Genomic DNA, 14,293 nt, shown 5'->3' with positions numbered 1-14,293 from the left:
TGATTGAAAAGCACACAGAATTTGTGTTGTTTTAAATAAACATGCAAGTTAAAACAAGTTTTATGTTGATATCACATATTATAAAAATGACTCCTTTTGTATTAGAGGCTGATATCTGTTTACAATGTGCGAGTCTTCCAGATGTCAACTTTCAATAAAATGTAAGTTGCAAACTTATGGGTTTCTAACTTTATAGGTTATTGAAACCTATGTTGAAGCACATGTGAATATTCACTGTTGTCTAATGAAGAAAGAAAACACACACCACCAACAAAAAAGGTTGTAGTAAGGATAGTCTTGTCTGTGTGTGTGCTTTTTTTTCTCCTTACCAATTCAAACAACTGGTCACTGGGAGAATAACACACACAATATTTTTTGAAGAAAAACCTATTAAAAATGCAGAAATTGGCTCTGCTCTTGGCAGCTCTTGGGTAGAATCATGCTCTACAGACATTGGCATCAAACTAAAACAAAAGCAGATACTGCTAAATGCTGTGCATAGATGCCATAGAATTGTGTCTACTGCTCATGTTAAGGTGGCTCAATGCATCTTCTAGACCAGGGTTGTCCAACCTCGGTCCTTGAGGGCTGCAATTCAGTTGGGTTTCAGTATTTCCCCAATGAATATGCATAAGATCTATTTGCATGCACTGCTTCCATTGTATGGAAATAGATCTCATGCATATGCATTGGGGAAATCCTGACAACCCAACCTGGTGAGAGCTGAGGTTGGACAATCCTGTGCCAGAAAATGATGAGTATGATTTCTGATCATATACTGTCATAAAAGTGCACCAAATAATGGCATGTGAGACTTAGGCAAGATCCAAAGGCAGATAAATGATTAGAAAGAGAAGTCAAAAGTAGGATTGAATAAAGATCACCAACAATATTAATATGTGACTGTTATTTCATTTTTACCAGAATAAACATACTTTCATAATTTAACACAAATCTCACAGGAGAAATGTTTAATAGAGTAGATTATATTCATAATTAATACGCAGGGGGTCTTTTACTAAAGCTTTGCTCGAGTTAGCTGCAGCAGGACCTATAGGAATAAAATGTGCCCTGCTGCAGGTAACTCGAGTAAAAGACCTCTGCAATATTTACCAGTGGATTTTGTATTGGTTGCTCAATTTTGGACAAGGATCAGAAATCCATGTGTAAACTAATTAGCCAGTTAGGCAGTATCAATTACTGGCATTAGCATGCACTTAATTGGCAGTAATTAGAACTTATTCATGGATCTGCCCTATGTGTGGCTAAATTTCATAGCATGCAACTCCAAAGGTGGTGTGGCCATGGGAGATACATGGGCAGGTCAGGGGCATTCCACAAAATTAGGGACAATGTTATAGAATACCTGTATTAGTGCACCTAACTGCCATAAGCTGGGTGCCAGCATTTACAGTAGCCTTTGACAGGCTTAAATGGTCATGCAAAACGTTAGACGACAAGAAGGAAACTTGATACATGGCGCCTAAAAAATCAGTGCTGACATCAGCGCCTACTAAGCGTATCCTATAATCAGTACCTAGATTTAGGTGCCGATAATTATAGAGTATGCTTAGTTCATATTTCAGTGACTAAATCTAAGCACATCCATTTACACCAATAAAAACTTGGTGTAAATCCCTTTGTGTAGATTTACACCAAGATGTGTAAATTTTGGAACACCCTCAAAACACCCATTTTCCAGCTCCTTTTTGCCTGCACACATTAGAAGTTTTGCACACTTCATTACAGAATACGCTTAGCGAGTTGTGTGCCTAAATTCTAATCAGTACCAATTACTGCTCATTATAAGTGTTAGTGCTCATTAGCTGGTTAAGCTTGTTAGATTACACGCATGTTATAGAATCTGTGCAGATTTCAGCGCCGATCTTTAGGTGTACTATATAGAATCCAGGGGTAAGAGTCTTATTCAATAAAGGTTATGCTCCTAAATTTACACTCCTAGAATTCATGCTCCTAATTTATGAGCACAATTTATGCTCCTAAATTACGAGCATAATCTATTTTGGAGCACAGAGTATGCTCGTAATTTAGGAACATAAATAATGCTCATAAATTTAAGAGCATAAATTTTAGGAGCATAACCTTTATAGAATAAGGCCCTAAATGCACGCTACGCTAGTATTCCGTAAAGGTCATTTCTGCACAGAGCACCCTTTACAGAATACTAGCTTAGTGTGGATCATTCCAGTAACTAACATTCGGTGCCATTTATTAAATCAGCCCCTTTGGGGATAATTCTATAAAGTGAGCACCAACATTTAAGCAACAAGTATACACGTACATTCCAACATTTATTCCTGGGGTAGTTGGATCCTAATTTTTTTTTCTAGTTCTGAAATTTTACATTTCAAAACATAAAAGGAAAATGGACCATCATTTACCATATATAAGCTTAAGAAAACAAAGGAAAAGAATGTGACCAGCCAATTCTAATTGCCCCACAGAATCCAAACTTAGCCCAAAGGAGAGTCACTCCTTTTGCTCAGCAGTAAATTTCACTAATTGGATAGGGTCCATGAAAACATGTGTTCCCTGATAACAAATCAAGCACGTGCAAGATCATTTCTGGAAAAATGTAGTCCCTAAAGTAAGCCTTCAGGCTTCAGGACCAAAATGCTCTCCTTTGTATTTGAGTTGAATGTGCAACATCAGGAAAAATGTATATTTTATTACCACAAAGCAAGATTATCTTTTTAACTGAAATAAGTTTTGATCACTATCATTTTTCTTTCTCATGAGAGGTGATGAGGACAGTTTCTTGTGTTGAAATACTATACTGAGAGTTTTCCAAAAAGTATGTCATATCAAATATTCTCACAATTAAAATATTTAGCACTACTTCACAACCACTCCATTGCTGAGCCTTTTTAGGAATTTAATAATATTTATAATAGACATAGGTAAATTATCATCCTTATAAATATTAAGTTTCTCTTTAAAATACAAGGGTTAAATGAAAAGTAATGCTTCCACTGCCATAACTTTTGTTAAATGAAGATAATGTAATGAATAAAAAACAAATATGCTTGAAACTTGCCCTTTTATCAAGTATATTTATTTTTCTACATACATTTGTCACACATTTCTAACCAATGATGGACAAGTTTTTGAAAGCTTTCGTGAAAGAACAGCATATCTTGCCTCTTCAACCAGTTGCTCACAGTCCTTTCCACCTTTCCTTTGTGGCGACTTCTAATGTGGAGCCCAGCATCATATTGCTACGCTATGGATTATTCTTCTCAATGTACATCACTTTGCACTTGTCCACATTAAATTTCACCTGCCATTTTGATGCCCAGTCATCAAATCTCCTAAGGTCCTCCAGCAATTTCTCACAGTCCGGAACAGTAGGAATAGGTTTCATTTCATCGCAAATTTGATCATCTCACTCATTGTTCCCATTTCCAGATAATTTATAAATATGTTAAAAAGCATTGGTCCCAGTACTTATCCATCTGGCACTAAGCTATTAATTTTCCTCCATTGAGTGAACTGGCAATCTAACCCTACTCTCTGTTTTCTATCTTTTAATCACCAATCCACAACAGAACACTGCATCCTATCCCATGAATTTTTAATTCTCAGGAGTATCTCCATGAGGGATTTTGTTGAAAACTTTCTGAAAATCTAGATCACTGCTTCCCAAGTCGGGTCCTGGAATACCCCTTTCCAGTCAGGTTTTCAGGATATCCACAATGAATATGCATGAAAGAGATTTGCATATAATGGAGGCAGTATATGCAAATCAAGTTCATGCATATTCATTGTGGATATTCTGCAAAACCTGACTGGCAAGGGGTACTCCCGGACTGGACTCGGGGAACACTGATCTAGGTAGACTGTATCAACTGATAACTGCCCTGCACCGGTTTTATTCTCCAAATACTGGCGTCTCAATCCAATGTCCACTAAGATTCCATAGAGCTATTCCTTCTAAACAGGATTCCTTTGTGTTTATCCCATGCATGTTTGAATTCCATTACCATTTTCATCTCTACCACCTACCGCGGGAGGGCATTCCACATATCCACCACCCTCTCCATGAAAAAATACTTCCTGACATTACTTCTACCACCGACATGAGACTTACCGGTCTGTAGTTTCCCACTTCTTTCCTGTCTCCACCAAGGTTCATATACCCCTAAAAAACTCTTATTTTAAATGCTGGGCCTCCAGGAACAAAGAAATACCTACAGTACCTAACTGTATACTATCTCCATAGCCTTCAGGTTTGCAGGTGTCAAATAGTTAGGTATAGTAGGTATATGTGTGTTTCTGGAGGCCTCACAATTTAAAGGAGAAAAAAAAAAAGAGAGCTGAGGTGGGAATTGAACCTAGGTCTCCAGGTTTACAGTCCACAGCACTGATCACTAGGCTACTCCTCAGACCTGCTTTCTGCTTTCATCAGAATGTCCATACTACCTGATGCTGTCATACAGCCTAGTATTCCCTTCTGCTTTCACTTTCAGGAAAGAGGTAGGGAGACAGCAGCCCCTGGCAAATTCATGAGGGGTCATGCCTTAATCCCTCCCCTGGTCAGCTGTTCAATCAGAGCATCTCTTTGTACTCTGGAAGTGACTGAAACCGGTCTAAATAAAATGTCCTTGCACATTTCTTCCTGTTTTATTATCGACGTTAGATGTCCTAATTTTTGGATGTCCTTGTATTTTTGGAAATAATAAACAAGCGATTCAGGTCTACCCAATTCCACTACATTCAGTGTTTTATAAACCTCTATCATATCTCCCCTTAGCCGTCTCTTCTCCAAGCTGAAGAGCTGTTATTCTGATCGTGAGCCCTTGTGCCTAGGCTGCAGCCTAGGGTAGACCATACAGGCACTATGCAGTAACATGGGCCACAAAGCCCTTCACACTCAAGGAAATCAGCAAGCACCACCAGAAAAGGGAAACAGACCACTCATGCAGGCCGCAAGGCCGATCGGGAACCCACTCATACAGAGTCCAAGCATATGGGCCGCAAGGCCGAACTGGAAAGGGTATGATACATACCTGTAGCAGTTGTTCTCCGAGGACAGCAGGCTGATTGTTCTCACGACTGGGTTGACGTCCGCGGCAGCCCCCACCAACCGGAAGAAGCTTCGCGGGACGGTCGGCACGCAGGCCACGCCCACCGCGCATGCGCGGCCGCCTTCCCGCCCGTGCGCGACCGCTCCCGCCAGTTGAATGACAAGCAATAAAATATGAAACACACAACTCCAAAGGGGAGGAGGGAGGGTAGGTGAGAACAATCAGCCTGCTGTCCTCGGAGAACAACTGCTACAGGTATGTATCATACCCTTTCTCTGAGGACAAGCAGGCTGCTTGTTCTCACGACTGGGGTATCCCTAGCTCTCAGGCTCACTCAAAACAATAACCCAGGTCAATTGAACCTCGCAACGGCGAGGGTACAACAGAAATTGACCTACGAAGAACAACTAACTGAGAGTGCAGCCTGACCAGAATAAATTCGGGTCCTGGAGGGTGGAGTTGGATTTACACCCCAAACAGATTCTGCAACACCGACTGCCCGAACCGACTGTCGCGTCGGGTATCCTGCTGGAGGCAGTAATGAGATGTGAATGTGTGGACAGATGACCACGTCGCAGCCTTGCAGATCTCTTCAATAGTGGCTGACTTCAAGTGGGCCACCGACGCTGCCATGGCTCTGACACTATGAGCCGTGACATGACCCTCAAGAGCCAGCCCAGCCTGGGCGTAAGTGAAGGAAATGCAATCTGCTAGCCAATTGGAGATGGTGCGTTTCCCGACAGCGACCCCTAGCCTGTTAGGGTCGAAAGAAATAAACAATTGGGCGGACTGTCTGTTGGGCTGTGTCCGCTCCAAGTAGAAGGCCAATGCTCTCTTGCAGTCCAATGTGTGCAACTGACGTTCAGCAGGGCGGGTATGCGGCCTGGGGAAGAATGTTGGCAAGACAATTGACTGGTTAAGATGGAACTCCGACACCACCTTCGGCAGAAACTTTGGGTGAGTGCGGAGCACTACTCTGTTGTGATGAAATTTAGTATATGGAGCATGAGCTACTAGGGCTTGAAGCTCACTGACCCTACGAGCTGAAGTAACTGCCACCAAGAAAATGACCTTCCAGGTCAAGTACTTCAGATGGCAGGTATTCAGTGGCTCAAAAGGAGGTTTCATCAGCTGGGTGAGGACGACGTTGAGATCCCATGACACAGTAGGAGGCTTGATAGGGGGCTTTGACAAAAGCAAGCCTCTCATGAATCGAACGACTAAAGGCTCTCCAGAGATGGCTTTACCTTCCACACGATAATGGTAAGCACTAATCGCACTAAGGTGATTCCTTACTGAGTTGGTCTTGAGGCCAGACTCTGATAAGTGCAGAAGGTATTCAAGCAGGTTCTGTGCAGGGCAAGAACGAGGTTCTAGGGCCTTGCTCTCACACCAAACGACAAACCTCCTCCACTTGAAAAAGTAACTCTTTTTAGTGGAATCCTTCCTAGAGGCAAGCAAGACCCGGGAGACACCCTCAGACAGACCCAACGCAGCGAAGTCTACGCCCTCAACATCCAGGCCGTGAGAGCCAGGGATTGAAGGTTGGGGTGCAGCAACGCTCCGTCGTTCTGCGAAATGAGAGTCGGAAAACACTCCAATCTCCACGGTTCTTCGGAGGACAACTCCAGAAGAAGAGGGAACCAGATCTGACGGGGCCAAAAGGGCGCTATCAGAATCATGGTGCCGCGGTCTTGCTTGAGCTTCAGTAAGGTCTTCCCCACCAAAGGTATGGGAGGATAAGCATACAGGAGGCCAGTCCCCCAATGAAGGAGAAAGGCATCTGACGCTAGCCTGCCGTGTGTCTGAAGTCTGGAACAGAACAGAGGCAGCTTGTGGTTGGTCTGAGAGGCGAAAAGATCCATCGAGGGGGTGCCCCACTCTCGGAAGATCTTGCGTACCACTCTGGAATGGAGCGACCACTCGTGCGGTTGCATGACTCTGCTCAGTCTGTCGGCCAGACTGTTGTTTACGCCTGCCAGGTACGTGGCTTGGAGAAGCATGCCGAACCGACATGCCCAACGCCACATACCGACGGCTTCCTGACACAGGGGGCGAGATCCGGTGCCCCCCTGCTTGTTGACGTAATACATTGCAACCTGATTGTCTGTCCGAATTTGGATAATTTGGCAGGACAGCCGATCTCTGAAAGCCTTCAGTGTGTTCCAGATCGCTCGGAGCTCCAGGAGGTTGATCTGCAGATCCTTTTCCTGGAGGGACCACAGACCCTGGGTGTGAAGCCCATCGACATGGGCTCCCCACCCCAGGCGAGATGCATCCGTCGTCAGCACTTTCGTGGGCTGCGGAATTTGGAATGGACGTCCCAGGGTCAAATTGGTCCGTATGGTCCACCAGAGCAGTGAAGTGCGGCAACTGGTGGAGAGGCGGATGACATCCTCTAGATTCCCGGTGGCTTGGAACCACTGGGAAGCTAGGGTCCATTGAGCAGATCTCATGTGAAGACGAGCCATGGGAGTCACATGAACTGTGGAGGCCATATGACCCAGAAGTCTCAACATCTGCCGAGCTGTGATCTGCTGAGACGCTCTGGTCTGCGAAGCCAGGGCCAAGAGATTGGTGGCCCTCGCTTCGGGAAGGTAGGCCTGAGCCGTCTGGGAATTCAGCAGCGCTCCTATGAATTCCAGAGACTGAGTTGGCTGGAGATGGGACTTTGGGTAATTTATCACAAACCCCAGCAGCTCCAGAAGTTGAATAGTGCACTGCATGGACCGGAGGGCTCCGGCCTCCGAGGTGTTCTTGACCAGCCAATCGTCGAGATATGGGAACACGTGCACTCCCAGCTTGCGTAGGTAGGCCGCTACCACCACGAGGCACTTTGTAAACACTCGTGGGGCAGAGGCGAGCCCAAAGGGCAGCACACAATACTGAAAGTGCCGTGCGCCCAGGCGGAATCTGAGATACTGTCTGTGAGCTGGCAGTATCGGGATGTGAGTGTATGCGTCCTTTAAATCCAGGGAACATAGCCAATCGTTTTTCTGAATCATTGGCAGAAGGGTGCCCAAGGAAAGCATCCTGAACTTTTCTTTGACCAGGAATTTGTTCAGGCCTAACTGAATCATACACTAGGGAAGGGAAAAGAACAATGAGATGTCCCAGAAGGGACTGGGGCTCAGGCGGCGCACACAGCGCCAGGCAGAGACACAAAGGGAAGGACAGCAGACCAAACTGGCAGATACAGACAACAACCAGAGGGAGAGAATACAAAGGCAATACAGTAATCCAGGTAGCGGAAGGCAGTGCCCACAGGCGAAAAGGGAAAGACAGGGTCAGAGCAGGACACTATAGACTCGCGGAACCTAAAGGAGTGAAGCTCCACAGGAATGGCCGAACAGGAAAAGACAGACTGAAGAAAAGAGGCTGCTGGAATCCACCAGGCAGAAGAGGGACAGGACCCACCAGAGCCAAAACAAACACAGCAGGCCAAGGGCAAAAGCAGACAGAAAGAAAAGGCAGCTTCTAACTAACTAAACCAGGAAAAGGGGACAGAGCTCACCAAAGCCAAATAAAAAACACAGGGCACCAAGAGTAAAAGCAGAACACAGGGAAGGACTGCCTTCAAATACACAAACAAGAAAAGGGTCAAAGCCCACAGGAACCAAATAACAATGAAGCAAAAGCAGACTACAGAGAAAGGCTGCTTTTTAAATATAAGGGCAGGAAAGAAACGGGGCTCACAAGAGTACAGAAAGGGTTAAAGCAGACACCAGAGAAAGGCTGCCTAAAAGAGGCAGGGTTCACAAAAGACAAATACCAAGCACTGCACATAAAGGGTTAAGGGAGGCTAGAATGAAACTAAACAAAGCAGGAACAAGCTTACCACGGACAAGTCAACACTACAGTCAGGCAAGGAGAGGCGAGGCAGAGGAGAGACAACAGACCCAGCTGCACTGCGGTGAAGCAACCAAGGAAATGCTGGTTACAACCAGCACACACAGAGACCACAAACAAAGAGAAGAGCAAGCTAACTACAAAGAATACACCCTGTACCATGAGCACAGACTAAGCAAGAAAACCAGAGATCAGAAGAAAGAAATAACGCTAGAGCGTAGGAAGAGGTAAGTTTAAATAAGGTCTGATGTCTCAGACGTCAGCTGAATCCCTGACAGGCCAATCAGAAGCGAGTCCCAGTTATTCCCCTGCCTGTGTCAGTAGCAGGGGCGTATCTGCGTGGGGCCACAGGGGCCTGGGCCCCCGCAGATTTCGCCCTGGACCCCCCTACTACAGACCCTATCCACCTCCCCCTCCCTCCCGCCCGCCCGCCACCAACCCGTCGCCGATCTTTGCTGGCGGGGGACCCCAAGCCCCCGCCAGCCGAAGTCCTTTCTTCCGTGCAGGATGCAAGTTGCAACGCTTCCTGTTCTTCTGAGTCTGACGTCCTGCACGTACAACGTGCAGAACGTCAGACTCAGAATTTGGAATTCTGTCTGACGTCCTGCGCGTTGTACGTGCAGGACGTCAGACTCAGAAGAACAGGAAGCATTGCAACTTGCAGCGGCGCAGCCTGCATGGAAGAGAGGACCTCGGCTGGCGGGGGGTTAGGGTCCCCCGCCAGCAAAGGTAAGTGACAGCAGCGGGGGAGGGTGTCATTGGTGGCGAGGGGGGGGTCCGGAAATGGCGGGGGGGGATCGGTGGCGCCGGGGGGGGGGGCTAAAATGTGCCCCCTCCCTCTGGCTCTGGCCCCCCTACCGCCCGAGTCCAGATACGCCCCTGGTCAGTAGAATCATAACAAGAGCCCTAGCCTCTTTAGCCTTTCCTCATAGGGAAGTTTTCCCATACCCCTTATCATTTTTGTTGCCCTTCTCTGTATCTTTTCTAATTCTGCTATATCTTTTTTGAGATGTTGTGACCAGAATTCTACACAGTTTTCAAAGTGCAGCCACACCATGAAGGGATACAAAGGTATTATTATATCATCATTTTTCTTTTCCATTCCTTTCCTAATAACTCGTAACATTCTATTTGCTTTCCTAGATACAGCTGCACACTGAGCAAAGGGTTTCAATGTATCATCAATGATGACACCTAGATCTTTTTCCTGAGTGGTGACTCCTATGTGGAACTTTGATTCATGTAGTTATAGTTTGGGATCCTCTTTCCTACATGCATCAATTTGCAGTTGCTCAAATTACCCCTCCCCCCCCCCCCCCCCCCCCGTTTACTAAGCCACATCAGTGGCTACCATGCGCTAATGCCAACACAGCCCATTCACTTTGAATGAGCTGTGTCAGCACTGCCGCACAGCTTAGTAAACAGGGGAGTAAATGTCATTTGCCATTTGGATATCCAATCTTCCACTCTCATAAGGTCCTCTTGCAATTTTTCAGAATCCTCTTGTGATTTAACAACTTTAAATAACTTTATGTCATCAATAAACTGTACATCATTTTAACAACTTTGAATTACTTTGTGTCATCAATAAATTCTAGATTGTTTATATATTAAAAAACAGCGGTCCCTAAACAGAACCCTGGGGAACCCCACTATATACCTTTTTCCATTCAGAATACTAACCATTTAACCCTACTCTGTTTTCTATCTTTTAACCAGTTCATACTTCACAATAGGCCACTACCTCTTATCCTATGACGTTGTAATTTTCTCAGGGGTCGTCCATGAGATACTTTGTTGTGTGCCCTTTGAAAATCCAGATACAGAATATCGACCTGCTCACCTTTATCCACATGTTTATTCACCCCTTCAAAGAAATGTAGCAGACTGCCCAGTGCATTTTTAAGAGCTAATTACTGGCTGATAGAGATGTCCTAATTAAATTTCTAGCCTACAAATTGGTTCAAGGGCCTAAAAATCAGAAATCAGGCCAGGGGTGGGTGGAAAGGAATTAAAGTCTAAACTGAGGTTTCCCATGACTATTAGCTGTGCTTTAACTATAGTAACTTTAAAATAGTTCCTTTAAATGCTAGCCTATGAAACTGTAACAGAGACTTTAAATGCTAAAAAAAAAATTATTTCTTAAACTGTCTTTGCTAAGTGAGTACAGCATCTTAAAATAAAGTCACTGAAGTTATCTATTCAGCTCTAAGTCTACATTTCCCCAAGTTAAAAAGCAATTTCCCAGCAAATACATACCAGTGAAGTTCTCTCACAGCACCACATCTGCATATATGAATTTTCAAAGCAATTGACAAAGCACCTCAGAAAACACCCCAGAGAAAATTAAAAAGCCCTGGGATCGGATGCAATGTCCTATTGTGGACTGAGAATAGAGAGGGTTAAATAGTCAATTTTTTCAATGGAGGAAGGTAAATGGTGGAGTTAGCCAGGGATCTATACTTGTAAATTTATTTATAAATGATCACATTTGCAGATGACACCAAATTATTGAAAGTTAGTACATAAGTACATAAGCACCGCCATACTGGGAAAGACCAAGGGTCCATCAAGCCCAGCATCCTGTCTCCGACAGCGGCCAATCCAGGCTTCAAAAACCCGGCAATCCCCACCCCACCCCAAAACAAAACTGAATGGAGAATGGGAGAAATTGCATGAGAATCTTGGGGGAATGGGAGACTGTACATACAAATGGCAGAAGAAATTCAATGTGGACAAGTGAAAAGTGATGCCTATATGGAAGAATAACCCAAATTACATCTACATGATGCTAGGTTCCTCATTAAGAGTCACAAACCAGTAAAAGGATCTAGGCATTATCATGGACAATACAATGACATTTTCTGCTAAATCTGTGGAAGTAGCAAAAAAAGCAAAGAGAATGCAGTGAATTTTAGGAAAGTTACAGAGAATAAAATCAAGAGTATCACATTAACTCTGTTTTGGTCCACAATGTGACTTCATCTTGAGCACTGTATGCAGTTCTCATTGAAGCTCAAAAAAAATATAGAGCAATTACAAAAGGTACACAGAAGGGTGACCAAAATAATAAAGGGGATGAAAAGGCTAAAGAGTTTAGGGCTCTTCAGCTTTGAGGAGAGAAAGCTAAGGGGCAATATCAGAGAAGACTTCTATGCTTTGTGTCCCAAAATAGCAAAGACAAGTCAGGATAAGCTAGATTGGCCTTCAACAGCAACTTCAGTAGTTAGGAAGTAAGGCCAGTGTAGGACAGACTTCTACAGTCTGTGTCCTGAAAATAGCAAAGACAGGTCAGGATCATTATGCATATTTTAAATCAAATTTATAAAATCTGGTATGAGTGCAGGTGTTATGACTCTCTATTAACTTGGTGGTGTGATAATGCGGCACCTTATCGAACTGTTTATATGTGATACACTGAGTTCTGCATCTCACAATGCCTATGTCACAGGTATGGCAACAAATTGCCAACTGGCCTGGTTGTGATGCCAGTGTTCAATCACGAAGGAGTGTAAACCTCACAGAGTGGCAGGTGCAAACCTGGCCGTCTGGTTGGACAGACTAGATGAACTATGCAGGTTTCTATCTACAGTCATTTACCCCTAATTCTATAAACTTGAATGCGCACTTGTACGCTTACCACTCAAAATTGGTCTTGCAAGTTATTATTATTATTATTTATTATATTTGTATCCCGCACTTTCCCACTAAAAGCAGGCTCAATGTGGCTTACATAGTAATAGGTAACACAGAATTTTGTTATGTAAAGTAGGAAATTAAGTATAACATAATAGAATACTGTCAGTTGTGTAAGTTAATATAATAACTAGCTGCTCACTGGCATTAACTACCAATAATTGGCTTTAATTGGTGCTGACTGGCACTAATTGGCATTAATGAGCAGTTTTGTTTTTAACAGCTCTAAGGGGCCCTTTTACAAAGCGGCAGCAAGTCCAACGCGGGTTTACCACATGCTAATCTGGAGCTACCATCAGCCCAGAGCGGGCACCGGCGATAGTTGCAGCCCCAGTGCACGCCCTTTCCAATGCTACAGAAAAATCAGCCTGTATTTTTTAGTGAGGTGCTAACCTTAATGGGTGGCGGTAAGTTTACCCCATGCATGGCCATGTGATAAGAGCAATCTTACTGCATGGCGAAGGCTATTTTCCCGCCTTTTTTACCCACTGTGGTAAAAAGGACCGCAGCGTGCAGCAAAAATGGCCCCTGCCACTAGCGCAGGGCCCTTTTTCATGCAGCTTGGTAAAAGGACTCTTTAGTCGGGATTCTGCAAATTGCTCGCACGAAATGCATAGTGTACAACTACACAGGGGCATGGACCTGGCAGGGTCATGGTCTGGTCAGGGGCTTGCCCAGCACTTACACGTGCAGGGTATAAAATACTAATAGTTACACAACTAACTGCCAATAGTTAGACACGAAACAGGTGTCTAATCAAGTGTTTACTGTTTCAAAAAATACAGAGACTAGGAAACATTCAATGTTCTGAGGTTACCTTGCACAGAATTGTTTTTATTTTTCTGTCAGCTCCTTTTATTAACACACTTATAATTTGTTTTCTGTATACACTTTATATTAATGAGCATTTACACCAGCCATTATGATGGCATAGATGCTTGCACCTAATTTAGGTGTGTAGCTGCCATTATACAGCTGCCACTTAGCACACATCATCCCAGCTCCTAACTGTAGGCGATATTTTGAGAATTACACCCTTACCATGTTACTGTGTAAAATTCTGAGTATAGTGAAATGGGTAAACACTAATCAAATGTTTACTGTTTAAAAAAATACAAAGACTAGGAGACACTCAATGAAGTTACAAAAGCAGTATATTTCAAACGAATAGGATAAAATATTTTTTCACTCAAAACATAGTTAAACCTTGTAACTCATGGCTGGAGTATTTGATATAAGCAGTTAGCATAGTTAAGTTTAAAACAAGGTTTGGATAAATTCCAGGAGAAAAACAAAAATAAGACTGTCGATAAGGTACACCTGGGAAAAGCTATTGCTCATCCCCAGGGTTAAGTAGCATGAAATCTAAATACTTTTTAGGATCCCGCTAAGTGCTTAGCGGGATCCTAAAAAGTATCCTTGTGATCTCGATTGTCTGCTGTTGGAAACAGGATACTGGGTCTGATGGACCTTTGATTTGGCCTGGTATGATGATTCTTGTGTTCTTATGAAGGTGTGGGATGGGGTTTGCAATAAAGTGTAGAGATTTGAAATGCTACACGTGGTTTTTAGGCAGAGAAAGAACCTGCAAAAAAAAAAAAAAACACAAGAAGGAATTCTCCACAGTTGTCTCGCCAGAAACGCGAGCGCTGTGCTGTGGCACGTCCAAACTCCTGAAAGTGCTCTGCAATCCATTGCTT

At 44.0% G+C, this 14,293-nt stretch overlaps 1 protein-coding gene across 1 annotated transcript in view; it reads right to left on the bottom strand.

Moving 5' to 3' along the window:
* GTDC1 (glycosyltransferase like domain containing 1) overlaps positions 1-14,293 on the bottom strand; it is a 451,648-nt gene that overhangs the window by 250,761 nt on the left and 186,594 nt on the right.

Source organism: Microcaecilia unicolor, chromosome 7 (assembly GCF_901765095.1).
Source record: "Microcaecilia unicolor chromosome 7, aMicUni1.1, whole genome shotgun sequence".
NCBI lineage: Eukaryota > Metazoa > Chordata > Amphibia > Gymnophiona > Siphonopidae > Microcaecilia > Microcaecilia unicolor.
The sequence above is the reverse complement of the archived record's forward strand: the minus strand, read 5'-3'. Positions and strand labels throughout refer to the sequence as shown.